Consider the following 9,677-nt stretch of genomic DNA (forward strand, 5'->3'; position numbering starts at 1 on the left):
TATATATAATAATAATAATAATAATAATAATAATAATAATTAATAATAATAATAATAATAATAATAATAATAATAACATGAAGGTTTGTCACCGGGCTCTTCTTTCTGCATTTCCCTTTACTTCGCCTTACTTTTTCCTAATGAACAACATATGCTCTTTGGAAGCTTGAATTTGAAGTCAGTGGCTACTGTGGGCTTGTTTCATCTTCTGAATATATATAATAATAATAATAATAATGTGAATGTCACCAATCGCATAACTACTAAACGAACGAATCTATCAAGTAACGAGTTGGTAGGTAACGCGTGGCGGCGATCCCTGTTTCATATCTCGCTCAACCCCACCTTTCATCATCGTGTCTTTTGCTTCACTGACTCATTCATCTTGAAACGGATGATTCGCTTCCCCTACCGGAAGAAAACGAGGGGGTTGATCGCCACCGTCGCATATCCACGGGGCGTTTTTCGACGCCGACGACAACAATAGCGAATAATAATAATAAGGGCAGAGCAGATAAAACCTTCTATTTCCTTTCGGCGTCCACTTAATCACAACGCTGAATGAGACCGAAGCTGCCATGGAAGATGACGCCGGATATCAAAAGCTCGATGATGATAATGATAATGATAATGATGATGATGATATTGCGACAGCTGTAATTAAACAACTGTGGTGCAAATGAATTCACCGAGACAAAGGAATAATGCCTTTCAATATGATAATAAGGGTGAAGGCAAGACAAAAGAGGGGGAAATATTAATAATACATAACACTTCAGAGATCGTCAGAACCAAAGAAGGTGAAACAGCGGAATCTCGACGCTGACTTGTAATCTCTTGGATTAATGTGGAGATTCTGTTTTTATTTGAGGATTAATCCTTCCCGCTTCAAAGGATTTAAGCTAAAATATTCTCTCTCTCTCTCTCTCTCTCTCTCTCTCTCTCTCTCTCTCTCTCTCTCTCTCTCTTTTGGGCGGGGTCATAATTACAGTTCAATCTAAGAAACGAAATTAAATCAGTCAAGAGAAGGCGTTCCATACATTAATCATACGACTCAAAATGGAAGTGCCGACATAATTTCAAGCAGGGTGGTGTTTTTATAGCAATAACATTAATTAATTTTGAAATCAAGCGATTTCATGTTAAAATGAACACTTCGACATTTTTAATGATTCGCAAGGGGACGAAAACAATATGTAAGACATATATACGAAAGGGCATTAAATACGAAATGTATCTGGATGTGAATATGATGTTAAAACAAAATTGTAGAAGTGCTCAACACAGTCGTTTGATATTTGTAAGAAAAAATGAATGTTCAATCTCCAGCTTCAGGAAAAGTAATTTCTGTACAGAACGAATACAAAGCTAAATAACAGAACCAAAGCCTCGTTCAGATAAATGGCAAGGTAAATGATTTGTGAACTAAAAGTTTTTGTTTAGTTAGGTCCTGAGCAAGAGCTTACGTAAAGCATGGCACTAAGGCACATATGTCCCTGGAATACATAAGATATATAAATTTTTAATGAATTAGCACTAAAAATACGGTTTCAAGTAAGCCCCACTCACCGTACTTTTGGTGACCGGACCAAATCAACAGTTTGATACATTTTTGCAATATTTCTTATAATGACACCTTGCAATATACATATAAACATACATAAACACACATTTATATATACATATACATAATACATACGTATACGTATATATACACACATATATTATATACATGTGTGTTGCTGTGCGTATATATTTAAGTGTATGTGTAGGTAGGTATATGTATAGATAGCTACAATTATAAGGGCACAAATGAGGAACAGATAATAAGCAATTACAAACCAGAAACAAAAAAGTTACGAGACGCAAATCACATGCATTCTAAGTTCCTACCGTCAAGATATCAAACGAAAAACTATGCAATTCACGTCATCCACTCAAGGTTAAAAAAGGTAAATAAGATAACAAGAAGGGACAACGTCTCGTAAGTTTATTCACCAGAAGTCCCTTTTCCAGTTCAGGCTTTGATGAGACCGATACTGTCCCATAATGACATCTGCGTAGGAACTCCGAAGGAGTGACGTCACCGCACGCTTCGGATGAAAAATGCTGGGCAAGAATTTAGAATAAATTACGTCACCATAACATTTCGTCTTCGCTGACGTGACAAATAGTTTTGATTCTGACCCAAAATTATTTGATTTTAAAAACTTTTGCGAAATAATACCGCCGTCATATCTAGTGATGACAAATTTAGTAGGCAATCTCACTGATTCAAACTTTTACAGAACTATAACCTAGCTACGAAAGGTTGAGACTTTCTTACAATTAGCGGCGTTGACACGTCCCCCATCTTGCCACAGGAGGTATTTAATCCTAATCCAAAAAGGCACATTTTCAGGATTAACCTCCTCGAGGTTAAGGTTAATCCTGAGAGTGGGAATATTCGAACGTACTGTCCAGCTATTTGCTTTTATTCACAAGTGACTTCGTTTTAAAGTAATATATGCCATGTGTATGTATGCTTACGTTTAACGTATGTATTTATATATATAAAAGGTATATATATGTACACATATATATACACACATACACATGCAAAATTTAATTGGGTTATATATAATATATATATATATATATATATATTATATATATATATATATGTATATATATACATATATATATATATATATATATATATATATATATATATATATATATATATATAACCCAATTAAATTTTGCATTAAGCAACTCGAAAAATGTACAGCAAGGTCCAAGTAGTATAATGTTTTGATCTCCATGTTTTGCTTTTGTACTGACGAATGGAGGGAGGTTACAGACAATCCTCTTATACAGTGACCCTTATCGGTCACTTCTCTTAATCATCCATAGACGAGGAAATGGCAGAGCCGTTCAAAAAATCTGCCAAATCCACCACATTGTCACCCTTTTTCCTGAAAAGTTTGAACGAGTCTAAGAAAATATGGCAGAAATGTTAATCACCCTCGAGTTTCAACCTTTCGTAGCCAGAGTTTATAGGTCTTTGATACCTGATGACGTGGTAGACCAAACTGACAATGGTACAGAATTATCTTCGTCTTGACATTCTCGCGGAATGATGTCAATGAAGCAGTAAGGTGGTATACGGCTGACTGTGACCTACAATGATTTCCCACATTTTAAAACTCCGGAATGGCGTCACCGATGCCTGTTGATAAAATGGTGGACAGGCTGATGCTGAAACTCTACAACCTTTACTCTGAACCATTGCAGAACGAAGCAACTGATGCAGCTTGATGATTACTATACTGTGTTTTTTTTTTTTATCTGCCATCCGCCTGAGGTGTTTTTGTATGGTAACACTGCGTCCCGGGCTTTCGATTGTTACGCTATGTGTAAGTTTTAGGTAAAAATAAAAGGATATCTGTGTGTACATTTGCAACTGAAAAGTGTTTTAATAATTTACTGTATGCGAATTACACCGTTAATATTCGAAATAGGATATTATTATAATCGTTGAATGTAAGCTGAATGTAACTATCTAAAGCCCGGGACGCAGTGTTACCATACAAAAACACCACAGGCGGATGGACAGATGGAAAAAAACAGAGTATAGTATGATGAGCAGGAGTGATGCTTCCCCAAAATTATCCAATAAATGACTATAAGTTACATTACACAGTAGGCCAAGTGAGTACATAACTGAATGTTCACATGGTTGTGTTGGAATGGATAAAATATAGAGTTTAGGCCAACGGCCAAGCACTGGGACCTACGAGGTCAATCAGCGCTGTAAGAGAAACAGACAGCAAGAAGGTTTGAAAGGTGTAAATGTAGGAAAACCTCAAAATTGTACTTTGAAACAAATGTTGCAGAGGGTGAAAAGACAGAGAGAAAAAAAGAATAAGAACGGATATACAGTAAATGAATTAAAGAAGTAGCAGCTGGGGGCCGAAGGGACGCTGCAAAGATCCTCAAGTAATGCCTACAGTGCACCATGTCATGTGTACTGACATCACTATCCCCCCTCCTACAGGGCACATGATTAGGTTTTCTACCCTTCGAATGATGAAAAATAAAAATGATGAAACGCAAATGTCTGTGGGAAGTCGAAAACAACTGGAAACAGGAACTGATGCAGAAGAATCTGATCATAACCTCTGGCTTGCAAGAATGACTGGCAGAATATTTAAAAGCAGTAAATGTTTGTTTGTTTGTATGGTGTTTTTACGTTGCATGGAACCGGTGGTCATTCAGCAACGGGACCAACGGCTTTACGTGACTTCCGAACCACGTCGAGAGTGAACTTCTATCACCAGAAATACACAACTCTCACCCCTCAATGGAATGGCCGAGAATCGAACCCGCGACCACCGAGGTGGGAAGCAAACACCATACCAACCACGCCTCTGAGGCGCCAAAGAGCAGTAAATGACTTGACTTCAAACTTTTGCAGACAGATGTCTTACCGTTTTGGCTGGTGATTGTTACCGACGGGCAGTACAGAGACATAAATGGCACCGCTTTTAGTATACGCCAATCTATTCATGAAAAACTTCCTTATAACTGCGTAAGCTGAAATACTGGAAATAAAACCACATATTGCACATATGAAGCATTTATATATATATATATATATATATATATATATATAGTATATATATATATATATATATATATATATATATATATTATATATATATATATATATATATATATATATATATATATATATATATATATAAACACAGACAAACACAAACATACACAGTAAAACGGAATTAAATGTCACTTAAGGTTGCCTATAAAATACAAATACGAAATAAAGAGAAGCCTGATATTTCTGAAACAGTTCTGTCCCTCTATAAACAAGTAATAAACTAAAAAAAATATATATACTAAAGAGGTATAATATGTACATGCATATATACAGAGATGTATATGTTATATATACTTGTGTGTGTTTGTGTGTGTGTAGAAGCAGGTCAGTAAAGTTGAAGAATCTTCCACAAGGCAGATATTGGGTGACGGCTGACCCAGAGTTATCTCTTTCAATCTTCTTTAATGCTTGTTGTAGAGATGTGTTGTCGATGCCATCCGAACTCCAAGACCCTTTTGAGATATTCATAGTTCTTGGTCATTGGATAAAGGTGGATTCTATCGTTTGGCCTTTGAACTGAGAGCCACTCTTAAAAACAATGCATGAGAGATTCCAGTCGGCAAGTTCATTCGAATTATTTCGAATTATTTATATGCCTAAAGATGGCCGAACAGATAAGACTAAGTCAGCATCACCTGATCTCGACTTTGTGGCTTGCTTTCTGGAAGAACCTTCAGCTTTACCAACCTGCATCTCTGCATATATATATATATATATATATATATATATATATATATATATATATATATATATATATATATATATGCAGAAGCCAGGTACTATGTCGTACCTCTAAGTAATGGGGATACAATCCACAATGAAGTAAATTCCTCTTGTAGTTTTAAAATATATAGTTCTTGTATAGGATTAGAGCTTTCGACCATCAACTGTGGTCTTGTTCACTAAAGTGAACAAGACCACAGTTGATGGTCGAAAGCTCTAATCCTATACAAGAACTATATATTTTAAACTACAAGAGGAATTTACTTCATTGTGGATTGAATCCCCATATATATATATATATATATATATATATATATATATATATATATATATATATATATATATATATATAATATACATATATATATATATATATATATATATATATATATATTATATATATATATATATATATATATATATATATATGTGTGTGTGTGTGTGTGTGTGTGTGTGTGTGTGTGTGTGTATACAACATGTATATCTTTTCATATATCACCTGTCTGTCAAGGGAAACAGCTTGTTTTCGAAATATAACACTACTTCATTTATGCACTTTATACGCAACCTATACTGGTGTGCATATGCATACATACATACGTACATACATGCATGTCGACTGCTGTTTACCTCAAGCATCCTTCCATGTGAAGCTCTCTCGCGAGTCAGTAATGATGACATTATATCTTATTTCACGTTCTCTCATTCAACTATCAGTTTCTGCATTAATATATGACGGGAAAAAGTGTTTATAATGTCATCTACACAGGCGTGCGAGCTCTAAGGAAGTATACGTGTGGCAAACTGCAGACGGGTGTACAAACTGGCGCCGACTTCCGGATGGGAGAAAAAAAAATTACCTGCTGAGGAATCGTAAAGCTCTTGCGCGTTTGTGAAACACACTTGTATACCAACATTCAGATATTTGTTAATGAGGTGGCGGTTTCAGTAATAAAAATAAATACGAATGTAACCAATACATACCTAACTTCACTGGAGGATCATGGATTGAACCCATGAGCAGAAAGGTTCCCGAGTGGCATGTTTTACATAAATATACAGGTGTATTATTCATGTTTTTTCACTAGGCTCCTTTTGACTTCATTTCCCTTTCAGACCTTCTACATTCACATCTCCTAAACAAAAAATTAATCCTATGAAAAACATCTTTTTCTTTCATTTGGGTACACTTTCATGAAAGAAAAATGGCTCAATATTCTGTTCAAGCATAAATAGTAACTTCTGTCACCATGCATAATCTTCTTTTCACTTCTAAACCGTTCGGAATGATCATATCTTATTGTTTTCCATACAACTTGTAAGAATCAAACACTTCAATTCTTTCGTTAACCAGGCTACAACGGCTACAACTCACTACTCGACTTTCGCAGTTTCCATTCTTTCGATCTTAATCACCTGTTTCAATTGGACATGAATCCGCAGGAACGATCCACAAGCCTAGCAAACGCGTTCGCGCGCTGCGCCTCTTAGCCACGGCACCAACTCTAATAACAAATTCCAAAGGAAGACAATACAGTCGCTATACGATCCCCCCCCTTACTTGAATGACGAACGAAAGTACCAACCTATAAAAGACAAAAAAAAATCAGCACTTCCATAAAAATTTGTTGGACTACATTTAATCGACTTCAACCAATTCAATTAATCAAAAGTAACGTCATAAAAGGAATGAAACATGATATAAGAACATTTACAATCGAGCTTATTGAGAAATAAAAGTTACACCGACATAACGATGAGACAAATAGTCCGAGACGACGCAAATTCCACTAAGAAATATATTTCCTCGACTTCGGATGGCGGGGTTGGGGGAGGGATGGGGAGGGGGGGTTTATCTCGCACGTCCGCCGCCGTTCCAGTAATCTTTTATGGATGCGCCCCCAAACTTTGCCTTCTGTAATGAATACATTGAGCAGTTTAACAAACTTTTCGTTCTGCAAATCCGGAAAATATGCCTACATGATTAAGACTTCCAAGGTAAAAACGGTGACGGTTCCAGGAGGCGGTTTTGCCTTAGAAATACAAATCATAGCAACGTTGATTACAAATAATTACCTACGAGGAGCTTGGCTCCGTCCCACCCGTCGTCCCCAAGCCACCAACCTCCCCCCCTACCCCAGCCCCCTCTCGTCTGTCTTCCGATCGCTTCACGAGAGACACTGGCATGAGCTTCGGATCAAGTGATAAATGTTTCTTGGAGTGTGTGGGCATATATATATATATATATATATATATATATATATATATATATATATATATATATATATGTATATATATATATATATATATATATATATATATATATATATATATATATATAATGTGTCAATATACATATTTGTCTGTGGGTGAGTTTGTGTTAACATAACTTCCTCAACAGGTTCCAATATCAAAACGAACTATTCCCCTTTTAATTTGAAGACTTTTCACGGTAATCCTCCCTTTTTAGTTGCATATAAGATATGGAGGGCTTGCCCAAAAGGCAAATTCTAATATGGCTTGTCATATTGATAGGACAATATTATATAATTCTTTCTATTAGTCTACGTCAATACAAATCAAGCTATATCTCTTACCCTCTCGCTGTTTCTTACGCTCCGTTTTAATATATTTTAAATGAATCATATGATACGACAAGGTAAGTGAAATAGAATTAAGGACGAGTCTCTTAAGAGACAAACAATTCCGTCATTTTTCTTAAGAAACCACCATGCTTGTTGAAGCGTTAGTGTATATTCGAAAGCACACGCACGCACACCTTACAGAACTCAAAGCTTAAGTCTTATAAGTGAAATACATTCCCCCTCTGTTCGAGACGGATCGTGGCTTTCCCCCACGAGCCTAAAACTGTGGCCAGGATTCGAACACGAGCTTCATTCAATATTCAAGGATTAGCCGACACCTCCCAGCCGAAAAGTCGGTGGGAGGAACCCAACGGGATGGGAAATAGAGGGGGTTGGGGCCCTGGTTACGGAGGGGGAAGGAACAGGGAATCGGGAGGGGAGGGGGGGGGGGGAGAAATTCCAATCAACTCGGAAGGCGTTATTTAGAAAATCGTAGACAGAATTTCTGATGAGTTGCAATGATCAACATCCAATTACGAGGCTGTTCATCATTCACTGGGATTCTCTCTCTCTCTCTCTCTCTCTCTCTCTCTCTCTCTCTCTCTCTCTCTCGTACAGTGTTGGGAACTTTATTTTCGCCCCATTTCTAAACAACACTTCTAAATACTTTTTTTCCTATTTTGGAAAAGGGGTTTGGGATCTGAAGTAACTTTTAATTATAATGGAACAGCGGAGGCGTGGGATGTCCTCTCTCTCTCTCTCTCTCTCTCTCTCTCTCTCTCTCTCTCTCTCTCTGGTATTCAGTGAGAGTGAAAAGTATTGGGATATTAATGTTTATTCCATGAAGGGGAGGTGGAATAAACATTTTTAAAGTTGGAAAATGAAATGAGGAGTAAAATGACACGACAATAAAGAAGGTAACAGTTTAAATGTAAAGCTGATTGCTCTGGATAAAACTTTTTCCCTCGTTTATTCTGTCAATTTTGGAAGAAAGGTAATGATGGAACAATTCACGACTGTAATTAAGGAAAGTAAACTAAAAGACCACTCTCCAATTTTCATCATCTAACCCACAACAGTTGTATGTTACATCCAAAGCATACCAATATTCATGCAAAAGACAAGGGGCAAGGGGACTAACAATCAGCAAAGCATGGAGGGATTTCCAAACTAACAATGTTGTCATTGGGTATTTGAATTCCAAAACATGGTAGTGGATGGAGGTGAAATTCTCACAGAACGGAGAGAGGATGGGAAAATGTCACCGAACTGGAGAATTCAAATCCAACACACGGGAGAGGATGGGAGAAAAGTAATCGAACTGAACAATTCAAATCCTGGTTGCTGGTAGAGAATGAGAAAATTACCAAACTTAATCCTAATTCCGACACATGGTAGAGGATGGGAAAGTCGCTGAATTGAACAATACTAATTCCGATACATAGTAAACAATGGGCAGAAATCACTAAACTGAATCATCCCGATTCTGGCACTTGGCAGAGAAAGTGAAAGTCAATGCAATGAACGAATTAAATTCTGATGCACGCCAGAGGATTGGAAATGTCGTCATACTGGACTAGCCGAATTCCAACATATGACAGAGAATAGGTAAACGTTTCTGAGTTGAGTAACTGAAAGTATAACAAATAGTAGGGGATGGGAAAAGTTACACAAAAATAAACAATGGGGATGCAAAAAGTAACAAA

The sequence above is a fragment of the Macrobrachium nipponense genome, chromosome 27 (assembly GCF_015104395.2).
Source record: "Macrobrachium nipponense isolate FS-2020 chromosome 27, ASM1510439v2, whole genome shotgun sequence".
Lineage (NCBI taxonomy): Eukaryota > Metazoa > Arthropoda > Malacostraca > Decapoda > Palaemonidae > Macrobrachium > Macrobrachium nipponense.